This window comes from Chrysochloris asiatica, unplaced genomic scaffold (genome assembly GCF_000296735.1).
Source record: "Chrysochloris asiatica unplaced genomic scaffold, ChrAsi1.0 scaffold00028, whole genome shotgun sequence".
Lineage (NCBI taxonomy): Eukaryota > Metazoa > Chordata > Mammalia > Afrosoricida > Chrysochloridae > Chrysochloris > Chrysochloris asiatica.
The window spans coordinates 15,986,791-15,999,909 of record NW_006408546.1 but is presented as its reverse complement, the minus strand read 5'-3'; positions in this window follow the sequence as shown (position 1 = coordinate 15,999,909).

The following is a 13,119-nucleotide window of genomic DNA, read 5'->3' as shown; positions in this document are numbered from 1 at the left end:
GTCAAGGCGTCCGGAATTTCCTTTTCTCTCTTTGCTAACTTTGGATGGCGTGTTGCAGGCTGCAGACGCTGGTGGTATCAACCACAGTGGGAAGAGGAGATGGCTGACTCATGTGTGGGTCACACACTTAGTCATGTGGGAGGAACTGGAGAAGAAAGGCAGGCACGCCCCCTCCTCGGGATGTTGTGGGGGCGAGTTCAGAGACACGTCAACAAGTGAACGGTTTTATCAGAGCCACTTAAAAGCCTAGGAGTTGATGGATTTTTGCTCCTTTCACTTCCTTTATTTTGTGAGGCTGTGAAACAACAAGAAGGGCCTGAAGTCAAAAAATGAGATTAAGGGGCTGGTTCATTTCTGCACCAAGCAACACTTAACGGTGCAATGAGAATCCGAAAGATACATGACTTTCCACAGAATTTCAGGTGGGTCAGTCACTCCAAATTAACCCCATGGAGTCAACGTTAATAACCCCTGGTCTACATTCCAGACCTGGAGGGGCCCTCATTCATCAGATTCAGGAAGGAGAACAGAAGCACTGGGCAGCTGTGCCCAGTGAGCCAGCTGCTGCCTTGCAGATAAGAACTAAGCAACCCACAGTTTACCTTCATGCGGTTGGAATTTTTCTTTTTATCTATATTTATCTAATTCAGTGGTTCTCAAACTTTAGCTGAGTGCATGTTAAATCACAGATTTCTGGGCCTTACCCCAGAATTTCTGATTGAGTAGGTCTGAGGTGGGCCTGGATCATTTGTGTTTCTTACAAGTTCCAAAGTGATGCTGCAGCTGCTGGTCTGGGACCAAACATTGAGAACCACTTACCCAGTTACTTAACCTCTGTTCATCAATCTGGGAGCAGGTCCTATGACTGACCAGAAAGTTGGATTGGAGTTACAGTTGACAGTTTACCACAAAATTGCCAGGATGTATGTTCCACTGAAAATATCCATCAGTCCTTTGCTTGGTATGAAGTCAATGTTCTGGTTTCATATTTAAATTGATAATAAGCATAATAATGGGCTTTGGGGCATATTGTTGGAGCCCAGCAGCTACAAATGTCCTAGGGAATGACAATTTGCATAGACTGATGTTTTTTTACTCTTTGGTAAGAAGAACACAGAGTGCCTTTAAGAGTTCTCAGGTTCGTTCACTAGATTTTTTATTTGTTTGTTTAAGATCACTGCCCACATTTTCAGAAAAAAGCTAGTGTATCTGAGAAGCAAATACTGAGAACTCACTTGCTGTGTAAAAACTCTCCATAATTAAGGGAACCACATGTTGATGGTAGGAAGATGCTTCTGAGCTCATCTCTTTGCTAGGCAGAATTTTGCAGCTGTAAAAGGCACAGGAGTGAACTCTTTGAATTGTCAAGTTAATACAATGCAGATGATGTTTCCTCTGGTTGGACACGGTTGAACTGGGGCCTGAGGCACCGTGAGCCTAGAGCTGGATTTCATTCTGAGGTTGAACTTGATGATCTAGGGCAGCACTTCTCAAATTGTATTGTGCTGGTTGTTGTGTTGTTCCTGGGTGCCATCAGTCAAATCGAGTTTCAACTCATAACCACCCATAGGACAGAGTAGAGCTGCCCCCTAAGGTTTTCTGTGCTGTAAACTTTACAGAAACAGATCCCCAGGTCTTTCTCCCATGGAACCCCTAGGTGGGTTCAAACCTCCAACCTTTCAATTGGCAGTCAAGCACTTAACTGCTGCATCACTTGTTGTTAGGTGCCATTGAGTCGGCACCAACTTATAACGACCTTATGCACATCAGACCAAAACACTGCCTGATCCTGAGCCAACCTCACTACTGTTGGCACGCTTGAGTTCATCGATGCTGCCACTTGGCCAATCCATCTCATTGAGGGTTTTTCTCTTTTTCTCTGACCCTCCACCTTACCAAACATGATATCTTTCTCCAGTGACTGGTCCCTCCTGACAATATGTCCCAAGTATGAGAGATGAAGTTTGGCCATCTTGGCCTCCAAGGAGCACTCGATCAATACAGATTCTGATTCAAAGGGTCTAGGGTAAGGAGCTCTGGTAGCGTAGTGGTTACGAATTGGGCTGTGAACCTTAAGGTCAGTGGTTTGAAACTACCAGCCGCTCCGCAGGAGAAAGATGAGGCTTTCTATTCCCGTAAAGATTTACACCCTCGGAAGCCCTGTACAGGGTCACTATAGGTCGGAACCGACTCGATGGCACTTAACAACAACAACAACAACAACAGGGTAGGACCCAGGTGAGACTATTAATTTTAAATCATCCTGGTGTGGACCTAGAAATCTCAGCTTATCTGCAAAAGGAATGGAGACAATGGACCTAGTATGTGAAGGGAATTTTTATCTAGTTAGTGAGCAACTTGCTCATCTTCTGAATGCCAGATTTATGAGACTCCAGGCTAGAGACCTCTCCTATAGCCTCAGGACTCATTCATTCTCCCCATTAGGCCATGAGTCCCTAGTACAAGGCATCCATTGCTACTGCATGGAGTCAATTCCAGTTCATAGTGACCCTATAGGAGAGAGTAGAATTACTCCTGAGAGTTTCTGAGACTGTAAATCTTTCAGGGAGCATACAGCCTCATCTTTCTCCTGTGGAGTGGCTAGTGAGTTTGAACCACCAACCAACCATGTGGTTAGCTGCCCTATGCTTAACCCACAATGCCACCAGAGCTCCTTAGAACAAGACCATTGGGTTTTAATGTTCTCTGTAACCTTGGCATGTGGCTCAGAGCTCATGCATGTTTGTTGGCTGAGTGAATGAATGTATCTGACTGCCCTTCTCTTGTGGCCATTAGTGTTTATGGCATAGTCCTCTCTCTGACACAACTGGAAAGTGAGATGGGGGAACTGTGGGAGAATTTGAACAGAGTGGAAACTTAATTAAGGCTTCCATTTCCCCCAAAATTCTCTGATTGCTGTATTGAACTACTGGGGAACAAGAATGAAATCAGAACCAGTTAGGAGCCAATTATAAGAAGATAGGTATGGCTGATGGTAGCTTGGTCTAGAACATTAGCAGTACAAGTGATGAGAAATAGAAGGACTCTGGAGATATTTTGCAGGTGAAGTCAACAGGATTTGCTGACAGCACAGATATGAAATGTGAGAGAAAGAAAAATTATGATTCTAAGCCTTCAGGACAGAGCAGCTGTATTGCCAAGAGAGACCAGGAAGACTGTGTTATTGTTCAATTGTTGTTAAATGCTGTTGAGTGGGTTCTGACTCATAGTGACCCTGTGTAGGGTTTGCAAGAAAGCAGCTGGTGGGTTTGAACCAACCTCATGGTTGGCAGTCCAATGCTTATCCTATAGTCCCATGCTGGGACTCCACGACAGGCGTTGTTGTTGCTAAGTGCTGTTGAGTAGGCTCCAACTCAGAAACTAGGTTTCTGAGGCTAGTGTATGTGAACTGCTGACCTTGTGGTTAGCAGTTCAGTGCTTATCCTACAGAGACACACCAGTGTTGTTGTTGTTGTCAAGTGCCGTCAAGTTGGTTCCAACACATAGCGCCCCTGGGTTTCCGAGGAGGAATTTGAAGCTGGAGCTATATATTCAACAGCCATCAGCACATAAAAGACTTCCAAGTCTGAAGACTGGTTGAGGTAATCAAGGAAGTGAGTTTAGGTAGAGAAGGGGACCAGCGAGTGAGTTTTGGGGTGCTCCAATGTTAACAGGTTAGGTGGAAAAGGAGGAATTAACAAGAGACTGAGAAAAGAGATCAAGATTCCAGAATGAGTAGGAAAAAAATGTGGACCCCAAACTCAGAATCATTGTAATAATAAAAGACCAGGCTTACGGGTCTGCTAGAGACTGCTAGAATCCCTGAGACTATGTCCCTCAGTCAGAGGCCTGGTGTGGCATCGCAGGGGAAGCGCTAGACTGCAAGGCTGCTTTCAACTGCAAGGTTGGCAGTTCAAACTCACCTTGGAAATTCTATACAGGGTGGGAACTGATTGGTGGCACTTAACATTAACAACAATATGGCCCGTAGTCACCTTTTAAGCCACCCCCATGGCTCAACTTTCAGTCAAACAATACAGATCTTTACAGTGAACAATAACGCCAGGGAGGTATTCATTCCCTAGATCAGGGGTGGGGAATGTCTGGGCCCACAGGTATATAAGACCCTGCCAAGCCAACTGCACGTCAGCCGTCACATTGGTGGTGGTGGCTGTGAGCTGTGGAGTCGGTTCCAATCACGATGACCCTGGATAGGGTTTCTGAGGCTGTAAATCTTTACGGGAGCAGAAAGCTTCATCTTTCTCCCACGGAACAGCTGGTAGTTTTGAACTGCTGACCTTGAGGTTCGCAGCCCAACTCGTAACCACTATGCTACCAGAGCTCCTAGCCATCACATAGGGCTGAGTTAATTAAATGTTTGCCCAAACATAGCAAGCTAATTTTTTTCCCCCAGTTTGATCTGTTTATTAACAAATCAAATGAAAAAAAAAAGTCATTTAAAAGAGGAATAAGCTCATAACTGTGATTAACAGGAGACATGCATATAGTACTGGGGAGGGAGAGAGAGGTTGAAAACATCATTAGCAGGAGGAAGGGGCAAAGGAACGAGAGTATCTGCTAAAATCCTCACAGCTCACCTTTCAGTTTTTCAGCTAGCACCCAGGCATTCTTTCTTTCCCAGACAGGGTTACAGATAGAAATGGTTTAAATGCAACATATCAGAAGCCTGTCCACAAAACCTGGGAGATGGAGAACTGGGGACAGGGGCTGGGGGATTAGGGGAGGACAGAGAAGGGAGAGAATAGGGTTGATGTAGGTGTAGGATTTTGGAAAATGCTCTAGCTTGAACCTGTCACTAGAATGCTGTTTGTGGGAATCAGGAAACTTAGTCACTGTCCCTCTCTGAGCCTCTCCTCAGCTGTAAAACGAACAAGTAGGGCTTGATGACAGGCTCTGCATTGCCGAGTGTTCTGGCCCTCTGAGCTGGATCAGGGCACTGGCTTGACTTCTGGAGATATAATAGTGCCCAGCCGGGGTGACTCCGGACTGGCCTTCTGCTGGAGTCCACTCTGTCAGGAGCAGCAATTCAGAGGTGGATGCATGCGCACTGCATTGGCACCACACACTTCATGTGAAACATTCCCTCTCACTGCCAGAGAGGTCTTGGCCAAGAGTGGCTAAGGGGGCTCAAGCTTTGCTCTAAAAGGCAGGCAAGGTCACAAGACTGGGGTGATCTAAAGCAATCACACAATATGGAGGGTCTGGGGACCCAGGGGTACGTGAAGCAGGAGGAGCAGAGGACTGTGGGCTTTAGGATGGGGTGGGGTAGAGATTGGGAGGTGTGGCCATGTTGGCACATCAGTGTGTACCAGACTGCTCATTTCAGAACTCCTTCCCCTCCCCTGAAACAGAGGCCTGGGCCCCTTGATCTGGTTGAAGCAACTCTTCAGGTGAAGATGCCACAATTGGCATCAAGATCCTTGATTCCTGTGGAGATGACACCATCAAAACTTGGAGGGAGTTGTCGCCATTGTCCATGCTGACAAGTGGGCATCTCCTCCCACCCCAGCTCCAAGCCACTACCTTCTTTAACAGCCGGGTGGGATTGGCCTGGCCTGAGAAAGCCACCTGTGAAGCCAGGGAGCCAGCTGCCTCCCAACAGCCCACACCATTGGTCAGCTGACAGCTCCAAAGGCAAAGGGTTCCAAGTGAATAGGTTAGAGGGAGGAGTTCACATTTGAGGTTTCTGTTTAGGAGAAAAATATTCTGATTCTAAAGTTTGCATAAGGAGCTCTGGAAGCGTAGTGGTTACGAATCGGGCTGCGAACCTTAAGGTCAGCGGTTCGAAACTACCAGCTGTTCCGCGGGAGAAAGATGAGGCTTTCTACTCCCGTAAGGATTTACACCCTCAGAAACCCTGTACAGGGTCGCTATGGGTCAGAACCGACTCGACGGCACTTAACAACAACAACAAAGTTTGCATAGGGTCACACTGTTTCATGGCAAAGACATGAACACCAGGTGTTGGGGTCGGCCACAATAAGCACATGCTTGTGGCCTTCCTCACTGATGGTGACCGAACCCACCACCTCAATCTGCAGGTTTGACCAGGGGGCAGTCAACCTGATGGGCCACAGAGACTCAGTAGGCTTCACCTCACTGCCTAGGAGATTTCTGGGGGTACAGAACAGACAATTCCTGCATACTGCCTCACATGCTCCTGCATCCCAGGCCACCACCCTAGCAACCGTAGCTTCTTGAAGGTCTCCTCTGGCCTCTGGTGGGCCCCCACAGGGAGGTCATGCACAGAGAAAATCAGATCCCTTTGGAGTTGCCTTAGTATGACCCAGACTCTGGGTCTTTTATCTCCCTTGAACACAAGGAGTCCACTGTCCTTGTCAAGGCTGAGGGAGTTAAAGGCAGAAGTGAAGGGAGATGAGCTGGACAACTTCTGGCCAGCCTGCAGCTTGGCAATGATATCCTCCAGGGTGCCATCACTCTGCGATAGTGCCAGCAGGTCAGGCCTCAGCAGGCTAATTTTCAAGTTGACCATTTTGTATAGTCCACAAATACTGTTACAGAAAAAAATTCCCTACCCCTGCCCTAGATCAACCACCTATAGGAGATCAAAGAGCAGCACTTGGCCAGGGATAAAGCTCAGAAGGCAGGAAGAAATAGGAAAGAAGGGCAAATGGAAACCATAAACATTAGAAGGAAGTGGGAAGAATGCTGTTTCAGTTGTGGGAATTGTAATTAGTGTCAGGAATCAAAGTGTATATGAGTTGTTCAGTGGGAAACAACTTTGCTCTGTGAACTTCCCCAAATCACAATAAAAAGTTAAAAAAGAGAGACAAAGACAGAGAAGGAGTGACCATGGAAAAATGAGAAAAGACTAAGAGATGGCAGCATCCTGGAAATCAATTGATGAAAGTTAACAAGGAAGAGAGCCATACACTTGAGTAATGCTGTAAGTAGTTTCAAGTACAGCGAAGACTTAGAACTGAAATTAGCAAGTTAGAAGCCTCGGGCGACTTTGAGAATGGCTTTGGTGGAGTGGTGAGTAAAAGCCTATCTGTAGCAGTTTAAGGAGAAAGGAAAGAGAGGAGTTCACAACAGAGAGTCTAGATGATTCTTTTAAGACAGTTTCTGGCAAGGGGCAGTAGAGATGTACGGTATTTAGCAGAATTCGGTCAAACGAACATTGTTTTTGTTTGTTTGTTTGTTTGTTTGAAGCAGGGAAAGGTCCAGTAGCGAGGGAAGCACTAATGATACAGGACACAGGGAGAAGGGCCAGGTAATGTCCTGGATGTGTTCTAGTCAAGAGAAGGGATTGCCTTCAGCCAGGAGCATAGATGGTTCATCTCTCACAGGCAAGAAGTGGGTGCAGATGCTAGTGGGTGGGTAGAACTGATAGATGGAGTCTGTGGAAATTCTCTCCAACTGACATCATTTTCTCAGTGAAGAAGGAAGCTCAGAGTGAGAGAAGGGTAAAGGAGAAGATGAGAAATTCATCTAGAAGAGCAGAGTCACTGGACTAGGAAAACATGGTACGATTTCTGGGAGGATGAAGGGCATAATTTTCAATACTTGTTGAAGTGGTTGGGTTTTGTTCAGCTGCCCGGGGTAGGCAAAGTTGGATTTAGCCAGGGTTATGGTTCGGCCAAATGAGGATGGAAAATGAGAGAGGCAAGGGGGTTGATGATGTGTGCAGAGGAATGTGCAGGACTGATCATGGATTCAAATTGAGAAAGGAAGGAAGGAGGTCTCCAGTTGGTACACATGGTTTATATTCAATTGCTAACCTAAAGTTTGGTGGTTTGAACCCACCCATGGAAGAAAAACGCTGGTGATCTGTTTCCCTGAAGATGACAGCCAAGAAAACCCTATCGAGCAGTTCTACTCTGTAACACATGGGGTCTCTAGGAGTAGGAATCAACTAACAACACTAAGGGCGAAGAAAGATCATCATGGGGATGAGACAGTGAGAAGATGGTAAGACAGACTGGAGGCCCCAGTAGACATATAAGGTTATTGGAACTGCAAGTGTAGAGGGAACGAGCTGGAAGTATACGAGGTCATGATCAGAAGCTGGGCTGTATAAAACTTAAAATAGTGGTGAGATGTTATTGGTAACACATTCATGTCTTTACCTCAGCTATAAAGTCTGAGGTAAGTTGAACCAACAGCCTCTGGGATGCACTCTGCTTGCCTGTGTTTCACGGTGGGGTTCAGCACCCCCTTGCGCTTGTCTTGACTTCGTGGTCATGTTACAGGCTCAGGTTTGCAAGCCACACTTTAGCAGACATGCCTAGTCTTTAAACAGAACTATGAGATGGGTTTTCCACTGCTGCTCTGAAGACAGTGGAAAGGGTGCTGATGGCTAGGAATCCCCACTCAGGGTAGGAGGAGGCAGCTCCAGCTGGGACACAGCTTGGGATGGACCCTTAATGGAGCTGCAGAGGCAGGTGGTCGACTGTGTCCTGATGTCTGTATGTGTTGGTGATGTAGGGAAAACACCCAAGTCCACCAGACCTTGGCATTCCCCCATCCCACTGGTAGGCTGTAGCTTCCTTTGTCAAAGCAACTTACAAAGTAGAATTGCAGTTAGTGGGACAGGAAGGCATTTCACCAGAGCTGCACAAGATTGGATGGCTGAATGTATAGACACTGAAAGTTGTTCCGGGGATGGGCAGTTTAAAGTGGGTGTAAGTGTGCTCTTATAGCAACAACTTAAAAAAAGTATTTTAAAAAAGTATGTCCTCCTTGGGGCTGGGGTCTGGGTGGAGCTCTGGAGGCCCCGGAAGCCCTGGCCACAGAGGGACTAAGGATTAAGGATTCAAGAGTATGCACAGGTGGCCTCTTAGCTTTGGAATGAACCAGGTGCATGTTATCCTTCTCAAAATGATTCCAGTCCAGGTGATTTTCCATGCTTTCCTGGGATTCCAATCCGCCCCCAACCCCCTCACCCCCTGCTTAATGAGATGAGAGAGAAGTTACTTCTGAGGATTATAGAAACAGCACACTCTTTCTATTATCTGAACTCCCAGTATCTATTGGGTGAAGAACTGCTGCCAGAAGAGACGTTTGGTTTTTGAAATATAGCTAAATCCTATACCCTCCCACTGTTCAATTCAGTCCAGGTCTTCAAATGGAGCCAGCCGACCTCCATACTGCCCACCACACACTAAACCCTGTCACGCTGTGACATGTCTTACAAATATGGTGTATCGTGTAGATTTCCTGGTGTGGCACTGTAGGGTAAGCACTCAGTCACAAGATCAGTCTGAACTGCAAAGTCAGTGGTTCAAACTAACCAGCCACTTCTCAGAAACCCTATACAGGGTAACTGTGGGTTGGAATCGACTTGATGGCACTAAATAACAACAAAACAAATTACAGACTTGATTGTAATTTTGAGTAAATGAGTCTCTTGTGTAGATTTTTGACTACAAGAAGCAGCACATTTGTGCTGACCTAAGGAGTCCTGGTATGACGCTGTAAGATAAGCATTGGATTGTTAACCACAAGGTTGGCAGTTCAAATCCACCAGCTGCTCCTTAGAAACCCTATATTGGATCTCTATGAATTGGAACCAATACTATGACATTAACAACAACAACAAGGAGAACTGAAGGCGTTCTGGTAGCATAATGGATTATGAGTTAGGTTGCTAACTGTAAGGTCAGCAGTTCAAATCTACCAGCCACTCTGTGGGAGCTAGGTGAGGCTTTCTGTTCCTGTAAAGATTTACAGGTTTAGAAGCCCTATACAGGGTCACTATGAGTCAGAACCGACTCCATGGCACACAACTACCACCACCATCAAGGAGAAATGTCATCAGGAGAGCCTGTGTACTGTTTACCATATACCTAGCCTCAATATTTAACACATGGTCATATTACTAGCTGCTGTTGGCTTCTGACGCATGGAGACATTATACACAATGAACCCAAATACTGGTCAGTCCCATAACTGGTTATGGATTAGACCTTTGTGATCCATAAGGTTTTCACTGGCTGATTCTTAGACGTAGATTGCCAGGTCTTTCTTCCTAGTTTATCTTAGTCTGGAGGCATCAGCATCCTAACATGCAAATCTCCACTGATAGATGGGTAGTGGCTGCACATGAGGCATACTGGCTAGGAATCAAATCTGGGTCTCCCACATTGTTGTTATTGTTGGTCCCGACTCATAGCAACCTTGTATAGGGTTTCTGAGGAGAGGCTGGTAAGTTTGAACTGCCAATTTACAGTTCAAACTGACCTTGGGGTTGAGTGCTTATCCTGTAGAACCACACCAGGAGAATTTTACTACTGAATTGACAAATACTGACTATTTGTGGAATGAATCAACAGGCAGGAATCCAGACCAGAACCGTGCAACCTGTCACCTGCTCTCTTCCAGCCTCTTTTCTGCAGTCCAGCCTTCTCTGCTGCCAGCCTAGAGGGAATAAGAAGCATCCTGCAGCCCCCACAAGTGTACATGTTCTGTTCAGAGAGGTTCCAAGAAGAGGAACTTTATCTCCATTCCCAGTTCCTAGAACAAGCACCCTGAGAGGCTCAGCTTGGTCAAGAATCTACCAGGTTCAATCAACAGATAAGGCAAGTACACTGCACAGAAGACAATGTACCAGATGGCGGATCTCCATCAGCAATAACACAGAATACCGGATGAAGCAGGTTCATAGGAGGGTCCCAAAACTCTAAACCACATATAAAGGAATATTTAGATACTTTGAAGGCTTACGGAGAGTGGCATTTGTAGTGGAAGCAAGAAATCCAGAGGCTGCAGATCCTCCTGCGTCAGCAACTCACGGAGCGGCCATCTTGGGCGAGACGGACCGGGGGAGGGATCAGAGCCACCACAGATGCCTGACTCCTGACTGAACCTTGATCCTCGGAGAGAAAGGTGTGGATATTCTTTTTTTTTCTTTTCTTTTCTTTTTTTATCTGTTCATTCGTCTCTTGCTGTCTGTGCACCTCCATTCTGGTGACTAGAGGGGGTGCCTGATCGAGTGGACACCTCCCCCATACACATTCCCCAGGATTCTACTATGCATGCACACGGATCTCAAAATTTAAAGGGACAGTTTCCATTGAAAACCAAATGGTAGCTCAATACAGCCACAGCAGGCCCTGAACTTTATATCACTAAGAAAAAGGCCTGAATGGCAGTTGTAGAACAGGAGAGAGACAGACTAAAAAGGAAAAAGGCTGAAAATTAAATCTGGAGTTATGGAATAATGACCAACAGTGGCAACCTGAAATTTCTCAGGTTGCCTTGAAGGCAAGAAGGTGAGAGAGGGACATTAAAGTCATAATCATATTTGGCTACAGAATTTTTTTTCCCTCTTTTCTCTTTTCTGATATTTTAGACTACAGTATCCAATCTGCCTTTTTTGCTGTTGCTGTTTTGTTTTTTGGTCCCCTCTCCACCTTTAGGGGGTCCTTTCTCTCCCTACATTACCCAAGCAGAGACAGCAATTGTGGTCATATAGTCAAGGAGCTCTGGTAGTGTAGTGGTTACAAGTCGAGCTGCTAACCTCAAGGTCAGCAATTTGGAACTACCAGCAGTTCCATGGGAGAAAGGTGAGGCTTTCTGTTCACGTAAAGATTTACAGCCTTGGAAACCCTATACAGGGTTGCTATGGATCAGAACGGACTCAACAGCACTTAACAACAACAACAGTCATGCTATAATCATACCCTATAAAATCCCACCATCCTGGCAAGAACCAATACCAGTTGCCATATACCAGGTAGGCAGCCAACAGCTGCAACAGTTACTCTGAGTTAAGTAATAAGAAAGTGAAATGAGAGGTCCATCTCCTGATCACATCTACCTAGAGTCAATTATCATAATAAAATACCAAAGCATACATTCATCTAAGTATTAAGGTCATAGTCAACTACTGAATAAGCCCAAGGAACAGATGACTATCTCTGGACATGTCCAGAAACAAGATAAAGTGACTAAAACAAATGAGCTGCAGGTTATCCTACCCTTCATATTGGGAAATGCCTGAGAAGGAACTCAGAAAAATGATAATGAAATGTATCAAAAAACACTTTACAGAGAAGTTGAGAAATATTAGGAAGAAGTCAGGAAAGTGCGACAGGAACAATCAAATAAGATAGACACGGCATTGGAATAATAACCTACAAACAGAGGTACAAATGATTAATAATAGAATATCAGAAATGGGCAATACATTGAAAAGTCAAAGGAGTAGAACTGAAGAGATAGAAGCCAGAACGAGAGAGCTGGAAGACAAATCTTTCAATACTATTAAAATAGAAGAGCAAGCAGAAAAAAGGATTAAAAAAATCTGAAGAAGGTCTAGGATTCATGTTGGACAACATGAAGAGGCGTAACTTAAGAATTATCAGCATTCTGGAACAGGAAGAATCACACAAGTCCACAGAGGAGATAGTTGAAGAGCTTCTAGAAGAAAATTTCCCTAACATCCTGAAAAGATTCAGGAAGCTCAACGAACCCCAGGAAAGACAGACCCCAAAACAAAATCACCAAGACATATCATAATCAAGCTCTCCAAAATCAAAGGACAGAATCCTGAAAGCAGCTAGGGAAAAGAGATGTGTTAACATACAAAGCCAAGCAAGTCAGATTAAGCTCAGATCTCCCAGCAGAAACCATGCAGGCAAGAAGGCAATGGGGAGACATGTATATAACTTTGAAAAAAACAAAAACAAAAAACTGCCAACCAATAATCCTCTACCAAGTAAAACTGTCAATCAAATATGAATCAAAATAGTCTAGGATAAACAGAAGCTAAGGGATTTTGCCAAAGCCAAAGCTGCACCATAAACCATCCTAAAGGGAGTTCTGTGGACTCAGAACCAATAAGAATAGACAACAACCAGAGATTGACATACGTGGCAGCACCACCCAGAACTCAATCAACAAATAGAAGAATCGAGAACAGAACAAAACTATAAGAACAAATTCAGAGGATCTGGGAGGTCAGTCTATGATCAAAACAATGACAATGTGAAAGAAGGTAAACACATAGGAACAGAGATCCAGATGGTGAGAAGGTCAGGTACATTACAGGATAAAATAAACTATATTAATGAAGCTGCGATCTAAGCCCTACAACATTAAATAGACTCCTGTGAACCCAGGTGGAGACCTGGT